Below are 12,126 nucleotides of genomic sequence, written 5' to 3' on the forward strand. Positions count from 1 at the left end.
AATAAATAATACAAGCAGTGCAAAGACATGAACTTTGATTAAAGAAGTTGGGGAGACAAAAATCTAATATCTAGAAGATGGTCGTATTTTCAGCCCTTTTTTGGGTGTTTCTGGCTACACTTGTAGTGATAGCTTCAATATTATTCGCTGTAATTCAGGCGAGGGGGAATAATTGACCTGTCAAATCTGGGATAGAAGGAGTACCATCACTCAGAGATGACAGCACAGAACCTGGCTAATAACAACCAGCCTCTAGCAAAGTGGCTGTCAGCCTCTTGTTGTCTCTTAAATTGCTACATTTTCCCCAAAGAACTATTAAAATGTAAGGTGGGATATCTTTTATTTGTTTGTTTACTTTTTACCTCAGATTGTGGCAAATACAATGCACATTTTATTAAGAGAACCAGCCTACCTTTTTCCCCTAAAGTGTCAGTATTCTAGATCCTTTTTTTTTTCTAAATATCCATCTAAGGTAGAAAAAATATTTTAATAGACCAGGAAATTGCTTATTGCTGACATTTATGTGCATTTTTTCAATGCATTGACAGAGACTGAATGCCGCACATGACTAACACATATGCGAAGGCACACATTTATAAGTCGTTTATTGTAATAAAGTAAATGTATGAATCTAAAAGCTTATAAAGAGGCTTGAAGCAAGAATTTAATGACTCTTTCTCTCGTTACTACTCTCACTCTCTCTTTTTGTCTCTCTCTCAAATGCTTTTTCTTTGACTGTACATTAGACCTGTGACACATGTACTATAGTACAGTGCAGTTATTGCAAGAGAGGAGTGTAGCTGGCGTACCGCAGCACTGCATTCCCTAATCATCCCATGCTGAGTGATGGAGCGTACGGTCTGCTCGGGGCTCAATAAAAGCAGCTGAAATGTATTTCAGTCTCAGGGCCAGAATAATGATCTTGCTTTTGCTTTTGTATGGAGGGGTGCATGAGCAGAGTATGTCATTTTCATCATGCTCATTGTAAATCTGCAGAGGGAAAGGAAAAAGAAGAATAGGCATCCAAATGAAAAAAATGGCAGCAACGACAGGTGACCAACTTAGCATTAAGGTTATTACTTAGGCTCTCTTTTCAGGTTAGAGAAGAACATTTCTTTCGAGGACTTTTTTAGAGAAATTGATTTTCAGAGGCTCTTTGTTGAATGTAAGATTATTTTAAAATCGATGGCGGAGAACACATTGTGTCATGCATTTCATGGAATGGTGGAGGCATGGCACCCGCTGGCTATTGATGTGCTTTGTTTTCTTTCTTTGTTGTGGTTTGCTTTGGTCTTAAGTCTCCTGAGGGCCTGTTCTTCAGTCATTTAAATCACGTTGCCAATTGAGTTGGGTTATCAAGCATGCACAATCAACGTTTGCCAGCCCACACCAAAATATTGCTGGGATATCCCAAAAATTATGATTTCTGGCCCGTGACTTTCCAAACCAGACCATACTAATTTAAAATAGGCTATTTAGCTGAGCCACAAATGAAATGAAAATTGGTGGTTATTTACTCCATGTCTTATATCATTCCAAAGCTGTATTAGTTTGTTTATTCTGCTGAACACAAAAGAGAACTTTTTCAAATGTAGTTTGTCGCTTGCTTCCATAGAGTTACAATGAATGAGGACTGGAGTTTGCAAGCTTCAGAAAGCATGAAAAAGCACCATAAAAGTATAACAGCCTTACAATTGCTTCTTATGAGGAACAGATCGAAATTTGTTATTCAATGGTACCGAAAACATTGGCTGCTGCTTTGATATTGTTCATTCCAGACCCCAGCAAATACCTTCTGCTAACAGTCTCAAATTTACCACTGCAAAAATCTAATTAAAAATTTATTATTTTTTTATTATGCTTGTTTGATGACCCAGAGTTCAAGCTGTGAATCCTTTAAAAAATTCACATCCCCACAGTAAAACATTTGGATGAGACCATTGTTGACATAGCTCTTATTTCCTTTTAATCCATATTTTCCTTTAAAAATCAAAATTACCCTTTTTTTTTTTTTTTGGAGTACTGCTTTCTTCATTTCTTAATATTAAGCTTAAAATGTGTTTTAATGTCACTATTGGTTAGGATTGCATGATCTTTGAATAACATTGGTCTTTAAATGCAAGATATTTAAAGTGTACCTAAAGTGTACTTGCAATAGTTCCATTTTAGCACAATCAAATATACTTAAGTATATCTTTGGTTGGATTTTAGCACTACTTCTGCACAATTAAAGTAAATTAAGTACAACATTAGTTGTTTCAATTTAGCATACTTTAAGTATACCAGGTTTAGAATACTAATAGTATGATTGCATGGCATTTTATTAAGTGCATAAATATGTAAATGTATTTGTAGTATAGTTAGCATAAAATAAATGTATTTCAAATACATTTTAGTATATTTATTTTTACTAGGTGAACATTTTTTCAAGTTCCTTTACAAAAAACTGATATGCACATACAAGTATGTACTGTATAGACAAAGATAAAGAGGGAGAGTGTCATTGAAATGCACCATTAAAGCTGTTATTTTCCGTTATGAAGCATTCATTCACATTTATTAATAGACATACATGTCCGTGGGTGTACAAACTCTCTGTGTGCATACTGTATTTTACATGGCTCTTAAGTAAATGGCATAAATTGTGTTTGTATCGCAACATGTTTAATCAGACCAAAAAATAAATAAATGCTAGCAATGCCAAGAGGGAGACGATGGCCATATCTACACTCACTGCAAAATATTTTTTTAGCATGATTTTGAAGATAGGATTAGGTTAGGATTAGATTAGGTTATTTTTCTTGCTCTATTAATATTTTTTGTTTGTTTGTTTTTTGATTAATGCCTAAAAATACAAAACTATTTGCCAGTGGTTTAAGCAAATTAAATTAAAATGAACTTAATTCTAAATATATTGTCTCAAATTTCTAATATTTCATGCAATAATTGCAGTACTTTTTACAGGAAAACAAAATAAAAGTGGTGATTAAGAAAATGATTTTGTGCACTTTGTGTCTAGCATCGGCTTTCTTGGCTAGCACACCAAATTCATATTAAAGAAATTGTCATGCTGCAATAGCCTGTAATGCCTGGTCATTGCAAGCGATCACATCACAACCCACAACGAGCGATCAATCATTGACTAACCAGCAGAGAACAGGCAGCCACCCTCTCATCCGCCCACTCTGAGTTTATAGGTCAGCCGTGCTCAGCAGAGGACCAGTCAGGTGCTGTCAAACACTTTCATTTTGCTGTGATAAGCACTGGAATTAGCATGCTCGTGTTTGTGTGTAGGTGTATGCATTTCTAATTCAGTGCATGTGTGAAAATGTGTGTGTGTGATTGGTGAGGGGGCAGCTGTCTGAAGTTATTGATGCTGGCAGAAAATGATCAAACTCTTCTTCTCTTGCTCCTGTTCCCTTGCTTTGGCCTGCCACTTCTGATTAGCAGCCGAAGACGCCTTCATCAGGACCTCACATGCACACAAATGCACACATGCGCGTTTGTCCTCGACAATAACTGTGAGTGGCGCATGTTGATGAATTATTTTGTGTAGAGAGAGCTTCATGGACACACATGCATGACTAATGCAGTTCCACTGTCAGCTGTAAAATGACAAATACATGGAGCAGCAATATTTGTTTAGCGCGTTCAGTAATTTGACAGAACTATCATGTACACTTTTATTAATATGTTAACAGCAGCGCAGCACAGATAACGCTGTGCGCTGTGGATTATGTATTTCAGCTTGCCCTAATAAGGGTCATTACACGATAAAGTATTTCCAGGGCTGCACAAACCAATTTTCCCTAGCAAAATATTGTCATGTAAGTCAGACTTTTGACTGTCATCATAAGGTTTTGGACAGTTTGACCTGTTTATTCTCACCATTTTAACAGAAAAGTTTAACACACTATAATGGCAATTCATTTTGTACAATCAAATTTGTGCAACCTTAGTTTTCATATATGTTAGGAGTGGATCTTATATTAAAAATCTTATATTTTCAAGCAACTCAAACCATAAATAAAAATATATTTTTTAAAAACTAAGTTAGAGTTGAAATATTTATAAGTTATAGCCTACAAGTTATATAAATATTCTACCTCATCCAAAGCTCAAAACGATTCTGCAAATCCTGCATCTGCTTCAAAATCTCCCACTGCATCAATCCGGTACCTTGTAAACATTACTTTGTTTCCAGAGAGACTGTTGCAACATCGTATCAGATTGAAAATGACAATTTCAGCCAGTTCTTGTCCTTTTTTGTGAACAATATGAATCAGATGGCCCGTGGGTTTGCTGAGTCTGACACTACATTTGACAGTTCACCTGAAAGAAGATTCAGACAGGATCTCAGCACATTTTCATGCCACAAGCCACATCTGTCCTTTTTTAACCCAAAAATATGCCTCAGCATTCACCTCACTTGAAGCGGTGTGGTTCTTGTCATCATAGGAGCCAGGCAGGGCTGCTATCTGCCTACCCAGAAGGGTGGACTGGACACTGATGAACATGGAGGGTATTGCTGGTATGCCCCATTGAATTGGAGCAGTGTGGAGTCGATGGTGAGCCAGGTTGGCAGGCTGCAATGGCAGGGTCTGGTGTCTAGTTGGCTTTGCCCAGGTGTCCCCAGTGCTTGGTCTGCAATCAGCCATGTTTAAAGAGAAGTTTTGAAGGCATATGGAGAATCAGTTTGGACCACTGGCAGACCAGCATACCACCCATTAGACTAATTAGATCAAGATGGAGCGAGAAGGATTTTCCTGTCCTTCACCCAGAAAATCAACACTCATATAAACACATTCACATAAACAATGCTAGAAGTCACCTCATAAACAGGTTCACTATTATGCAGTTACCTGAATTAAAGTTATAACATTAAGCTGAAAATCTCGTGGATATGTGATAAAATGCATATTTTTCTTTAGGTGGATCATTTTTAAACCATGGTTCCAGACTATAAAAACTTGCTTTTTAAAGCTTTATGATTGTCACATCGAAATCACAAGGGATCTGTGATTTAAGTGGGGCTATTCAGATCAGTCTTACCATTTACTGTGTTGGTGAGCTATTCATGGGCAATGCTATCTTGAGGTTTTCAGCACTTCATATGATGATGGAGAACTTGTGGATCTCAGGGAAATAAAAGTATGTTGCCAAACAAAAAACTGATTTAAGCATTATGGAAAGCATGAGTCTTTCACCTTCTCTTAATACACGAAAGGCAGCATGAGTAACTGACAGCTTTACATTCATAATTTCTGTATTTTCTTTAAAATTTTGGCATGTTTTATGTAGTTTTTTATTAACATTTTATCAAAATATGGGTAGAGCTTTGCAATAAGGTTCTGTGTTAACAACCATTAACAAAATAGCAATGAAAAAATAACTACAGAATTTGTTAATCTTGGTTAATGTTAATTCTACATATTGTAGAAAGTAACATTTAATGAGGTACGAAACAAGGATTACTATACAGTAGTTAACTAAAACCATAAAACGTTTTTGTTTTTTGAAATAAAAGAAAGGTTAACTGAAACAAACAAAAAAAATTACTATTAGATGCCAAGGCAATTTTTTTTTTTTTCTCATTTTGAATTTAGTTTATCTTGATGTACTAAAATAACTACAAATAACACTGACAAAATGACAGACACACACACAACAAATGTATTGTTCATTGTTAGATTATGAAACCAAATGAATTAACTACTGTTAACAAAATAAACCTTATTGTAAAGTGTTACGAAAAGTAGTCTCAGATGTTTTATACATCAGTTTTGAATTTTGCTTTCTTCTCTCTTTCTTCTTTTATTTCGTCCTTCCTGGAACTGAAAGTCTAGGTTATTTCCGAAGCCTTTGCACTTTTGCAGTGGACAGCAGCCTCTTCATTTCCATTAGAGCTGTTATTGTTATTATTTCAGACACAAATGCCAACAACACTGAAAATGGAAAGTGAGAAGAGAAGCAAGCAATCTGCCATGTTGGTGGGGGGCCGCAAATAAAATCTAATGAGGTGTAAGTTTGCACATATATATGTACACCAGTCTATACACATTTTCAAAACATGTTTTGAATGTATTTTTAGATTACTTTCATTTTTTTCTTTCTCAGTAATTCAAAACATGTAAATGTAGAAATCATTGGCAAAAATGAACTGGCCAGTTCTGAGCAAAAGCCAGCACATTCTCACACAGTTACATTTGGGGAAATTACGTACATTTGGGCTTTGTTCTCACCCTCCTCAAAGAACAAGCATTAAGGCTGTAATTGGATCACTAAAAGCCGGAGAAAAGTTTTCTCCCGAAGCACGCACAAAGCCCAGCCCTCCTGTAACCTAAATTGTTAATGGAGACAAATGTTCTAGTGCATCCTGGGAGATTTCACTAATGGGGGAAATAACAAGGGGTAAAGCAGGGAGGCTTTTCAGAAGAGGCTGTGCTTCTGGGGCCCAGAGACTGCTGGGTACTCAACGCTGACGCCCGAACTCCCAACGTCCCAGCTCCTTTAATACAGCGAGTTAATCTAACTGACAGAACATCATCAAACTCTCCCTCTTCCTAGCTTTTCCTCCCTGTCTACTTTTCAAGTGAGCTAAATCAACAGCGTAAAGACACCCTCAAACCCCACACCGTTCTTAAGAAGGAGAATTCTGCAAACCTGCACTTTCGTCACAAAATATATATCTCAGCACAACACTGCATCATCTCAGCATGGCATTTAGGAAGTTCTGGAAAGTTAAAACGGGAGACTTCAGCAAATCTTTTCAAACTTTGAAATGATCGTGTCAACAAAACATGAGCAATGGCCTCAAAAGGCCCCCAAACACTTTAAGGCATGTTTTATCTTTCTTAGAAAGAAATGTGATGAGTTTGAGCTCAACAAAATCCTGGGTTAAATAAAACTTGCTTTGCTAATATGAAGCCGCTTCGTTTGATTTAATTTGCTGGTTCCTTATCACATAGAAAACATGCTGCTGCACACACAACAGTCTGAAAAAGACCTTGTGTTATGCCTGCCACTCTGTCCACGGGCACAATCAATGAACTGTTGTATGAAGCAGATAAAACTGACCATGGATCCATAATGTAGTAGAAATTTTTTTTTTCGCTAAATGAGTGTAAAATCAAGTTAGACGAGCAGCTAGTTTTATGAATTAAATGTATTATTTCTGCTCTTATAGTTTAATCATTATTCATAGAACATAGACCAAATACCAGACACAAAGTATCAATATTTTCTACTCTGAATATCGGAATCAAAACTAATGATTACAGTGAATTATTACAAGTAAGACATGTTTATTTCCGTTTATTTTGTGTGCATTATGTTACTGGAACAGTGGAAAGAAAGAAAGACCAAGATATAGATTTTTGGATTGCTTTAAGCTAAAAAAGTGTCCATTTATTGCCATCATATCAGTGAGGAAGTCTCAGTGTTTGAAATAGGAACAACCTTTCTTTCTAACTCCTTTATCTTAAAACTTTACTTTCTTAATATCTTCTCACTCCATTTCTCAAAAATAAGCACAAACTGTCTCTTTTTTTATTTGATTTCCATATCTGGATTTCCATTCACCCTAGGATAATTGTTAACCTATAATGAAGAAATTAGTCTACCCGAAAATTAGATTTCTCCAGAAAACAGCAGTTCTCTTGTTGACATCAGACTGACTGTCTGACTCCAGGAGGTACTGCTTACAGGCACACTCCATTCATCATTGATTCTCTCTCTCTTTCACACTTGCCTTTTTCAGCCAAACTGAAAAAATGCATTTTGTATTGTTTATGTAGGGTTAGATTACATTTTCTTTCCTTTTCAACTTCCTTAAATGCACATTTCAGAAAAATAACCAGTTTTATATGAATGCGTCCGTGAAAAAAATCAGAAACCCATTTTGCCTTTATAAACAAGTTGACGTGCATTTAAACCGAACGCGAAAGTGCGGTTACCTGCTTTACATGTTTCCGCGTCATGTTTTGCTTTCTCTCTTGCTCTCAGGAGAGTCGCTAAAATGTTTTTGATCTCCACAGCATGAGATGTCTTAATTTCACATCGTCCTCGTGACATCATCTCCCCCGCTTCTGCCGCGTTGTAATCTCAGTGCATCAACACCGTTGAGAAGAGCAGGTATTTTATAATCTTCTCAGCGTATGAACGACACACTGTCAGATATATTTAAAGCCCACGGGGATAAAGCCAGCGACTCACCTTGAATGGATAACGCTCTGCATATTGATATTCTCTTTCTTTTTCTCCTTCGCTCCCTCGTTTTCTCTCTCAAGCTCCATTTCTTTTGTCTGCACTCAACTGGCATTATGGGAAATCTGCAATACAAAGTCAGAAACAATTGAGGGGTACTAAGACACTGAGCAGTCCCACAGTTAATTTATTTCAAATCCAGCTTTGCTCTACCTACAGACTGTGGCCCTTATTCGCAAACCATCTGCACTCCTCACCCGTCCCCGTGTCTCTTTTCTCATCCATATTAGATGGCTTGGAGCGAAAGCATTATTAGAGCTAACTTTTGAAAAGACTGCACTCAAGAGGGCTTCTGTACAACAGCTTCGATTTGAAGACATTTTGAACGTCAATGTCAGAGCATTTAGGTATGATATGGAGAAGACGATTAGACAAACTTTTCAAAAAGTTATTCTTCAAGGGTGCTTCACTATTTTCAGAACAGAAAACCTGGAGGATAAATTCTCCGTACTTTTTGGAAGATACGCCACAGCTAACTGCAGATATGTGTCTGTAGAGTTAGATGATCATTTCGACGTTGAATGTCTGAGTGAACGCTTCAATGGAGAATGCTCATCAAAACAGCGGCTTGAAAGCTCACGTTCTGCTTTGTTTGTAACATGATGTCATGTTGCTCGGACTGCAGGAATGACGAGAACAAGAGTGACACGCCAACGCCACACCGTTTGAGCATCGTCAGGATAGTGTTGGAACAATGTCAGGAATATTGCTGATTGAGTGGTTGAAGCCCAAAAAGATCTATAATTGAAAACAAGAAAAAGAGAAGATTGTAGCCTGTCAGGCATTCTGATATCTTTTTAATTACATTTCTTTTCCCAGTGTCTAACGGGGATGTGATGGTTATGATGATAGGCACAGCTCAGCTGCAGAAAGCTGCCTTCATCAAAAAGCAGGATCTTCAAGAACGTACTGTAAGACTAATTAAAATGGGAAAGTGGAAAGCTAGAGAGGGTGAGAATAGGATGGAGGAAAAATCTGCTATGTCTACATAATTACTTTTGCCCTTCATTTGAAGTTTTATTTTGCTAGGAAATTCAACCTTGAAATGAAAGCAAAACCCATAAAGGCTGGAAAATCCTGCTGAGGAACATTTAATGATAAAAGGCTGTGAACGGATTGTGTACCTGACCACGGTTACATCTCACTCTCTCTCTCTTTTTTCAAAGAGCTTTCGTGACATCTCCACCGCTAAATTGGCAAAAGTTATGTTTTCAAATGGCAGCACAAGGCAAAGCAGGAGTGCGATTCCCCTCAAATCTAATTCATTAATTGTTATGCTTCAGAATGTTCGAAAACAGAATAAGGGCACAAGAAATAATTAGGAACCTACAGCATGAGCAGGATGATATTTTAAAATTCAGTTTTCTTGTTTTTAACACAATTATCGGGACATGTTAAATCATTTCTTCTCTTACTCAAGGCAAACCAGATAACAACAAATGCAATCATCTGCTTGCCATTTTTTTATAATATTTACCCGAATGTTTTATCATTTGTTTATTTTATAATAATTGCTATTTTATTTATTAGTTTTGATGTTTAACGGTTCCTATAATAAGCGTAAAAATCTGGCCATGGTAGAGGTACTACCACGAAATCTCATGAAAAACGAGGACTTCATAAAAAGGTGGATATATTCTTTTGAAAATCGTCTGGTCCTTAGAAAGCGCAGCCCATCTAACACAATTAGGCCAGCAGGGGCATTTAGCCAGCCTTTGATGATGATGTACAATTTATTTGATCTGAGGATGAGAACTTCACCCAAAACGCAGGTTTTGATTTGTCACTGTGGTAGTGTTGAGAGCTCACCTCCCCTTCAGTTGCCCAGAGCTTTCCCAGGCCTGGAGCTGAAGACTCCTGACTGTGAGCTGAAGTGCCATTAGGAGCTTTGATTATCTCCATATGGTCACAACGCAGACAATGTAGACAAAGACAGTCTAAACGGAGATGTCTTTCTGAGTCCAGTGAATCTGTTAATAGACTTCCTGCTAAACGTAACATATTTAGACATTCTATATAACAAATACAATACTCTTGTACAACAACTTATGGTGCCCCTGACCGCTCATAACAGTAATAAGTTACATAACAGAAAGTCTCAGAACAGATCCTCTATATAGGATCTGTCACTAGACATAAGGAAGCTCTGTGGTGGGCAGTATTGGCCAGGCGCGTGATTAAGGTGGATCCTGTGGCGCTAGCAGAGCTAAGCTTTGGGTATCCTGAGGGTGTGAGAGGATCTCCTCAGATGCTGAGGTCAGTGTTGGTTCAACCTGACTGAATGCCAGCTCACTGAACAAACTATGACCTGTACAGTCATGTAACCCCTCAGTGGTGGAGGTATTGAGTCATGCCTCAGACCAGATGGCAGTTTTTGTAATTTTATTGTGCTGATTTTCGTGGAAATTCTGCAGAGCTGGGTGTAAGTAGCTTAGAGTACAGCACTTTTTTTGGTAGCTGAAACGATAATGAAAATAGTAATGGATTAATGTACAGTCAGCCAGCCATGATCACAGAATAAAGTTTAAAATTGTAATTATTCTCCTATCTTACAGATAAAATAGTGATGTAACAGGCTATTAGTGTACTGAGTGTAAATAGAAACTCCAAATGTACAAACAAACAAATAAATTCATGAATTTCTATATTATTATTCTACAAAACAAGTTACTGTTTCTTTAGATTAATTGGCTAACATGTTTAGCTATACATTAACACATTGTCTTGTACTTTAAGTCGTTTTAAGTAGTATGTAGGGTATCAGACCGAATCAGACAATTTAAGATTTGATCAAGAACATGGTTGAAACACGAGGAGCCGAATTCCACAGAAAGGCCCAAGACACAGGATGTTCGTAAATCAGATCCTGGCGCCACAAGCCTGAAGCAATTCCACCAACTAGCAGCTTTGAGTAGCTCACAGCATTTAAACAAAAGAACACTTATTGACAATTCCAAGGAGATTGTCAATTTTGGGCCAAGTAACCAAGATTAATGGTCAGAGATGCACAGCATGACCATCGTGATCAGCAGTAAAACAGTGATTCTGTCCAAATTCCCTTTAAAATCTTAAATGATTCCCTTTGAGCTAAATTGACCTGTTTCCCTTACAAGTATGTTAGGTCTTTGTGTTCTTTCCTGATGTTTATTGTTCATTCTTTAAATGGTAAGTACTGAGCTTCCAGCCATCTCTCTGAAATTTTATTTTCACCATATATAGTACATTAATATTATTAATATGAATTATTATTAATATTATCAGTTACTTAGGGAGTCCTGTACATTGTTCGGTTCCGGTTACAGAGCCTCCGCAGCAGGGCGACTGGGTGACTGTGAGGTGGCATAGTCGCCTGATGAAAGTGCTCTAGTTATTGGTGATTCTATTGTACGGAACATAAAAATAGAGACACCAGCCACCATAGTCCAATGTTTACTGGGAGCCAGAGCGCCTGACATCTTGGCAAATTTAAAAGTGCTGGCTAATGCTAAATATAAATTCAGTAAGATTGTTATCCATGCCGGCGCTAATAATGTTCGACTTCGCCAGTCGGAGATTCCTAAAAATAGCATTAAAGAGTTGTGTGAACTTGTAAGTACGATGTCAGACACTGTAATATGCTCTGGTTCCCTCCCTGCTTACCGTGGTGATGAGATACATAGCAGTATACCGTCACTCAATGGCTGGATGTCTAAGTGGTGCCCGCAGAATAACATAGGTTTCATAGACAATTGGACAAGTTTTTGGGGCAGACCTGACCTGTTGAAAAGAGATGGTCTTCATCCCTCCTGGGGTGGTGCCGCTCTTCTCTCTAGAAATATGGCACATAGTCTTAGAGTTTGTACTTGACTAACTGGGACCCAG

This window comes from Sinocyclocheilus rhinocerous, unplaced genomic scaffold, assembly GCF_001515625.1.
Source record: "Sinocyclocheilus rhinocerous isolate Xijiao unplaced genomic scaffold, SAMN03320098_v1.1 scaffold584, whole genome shotgun sequence".
Lineage (NCBI taxonomy): Eukaryota > Metazoa > Chordata > Actinopteri > Cypriniformes > Cyprinidae > Sinocyclocheilus > Sinocyclocheilus rhinocerous.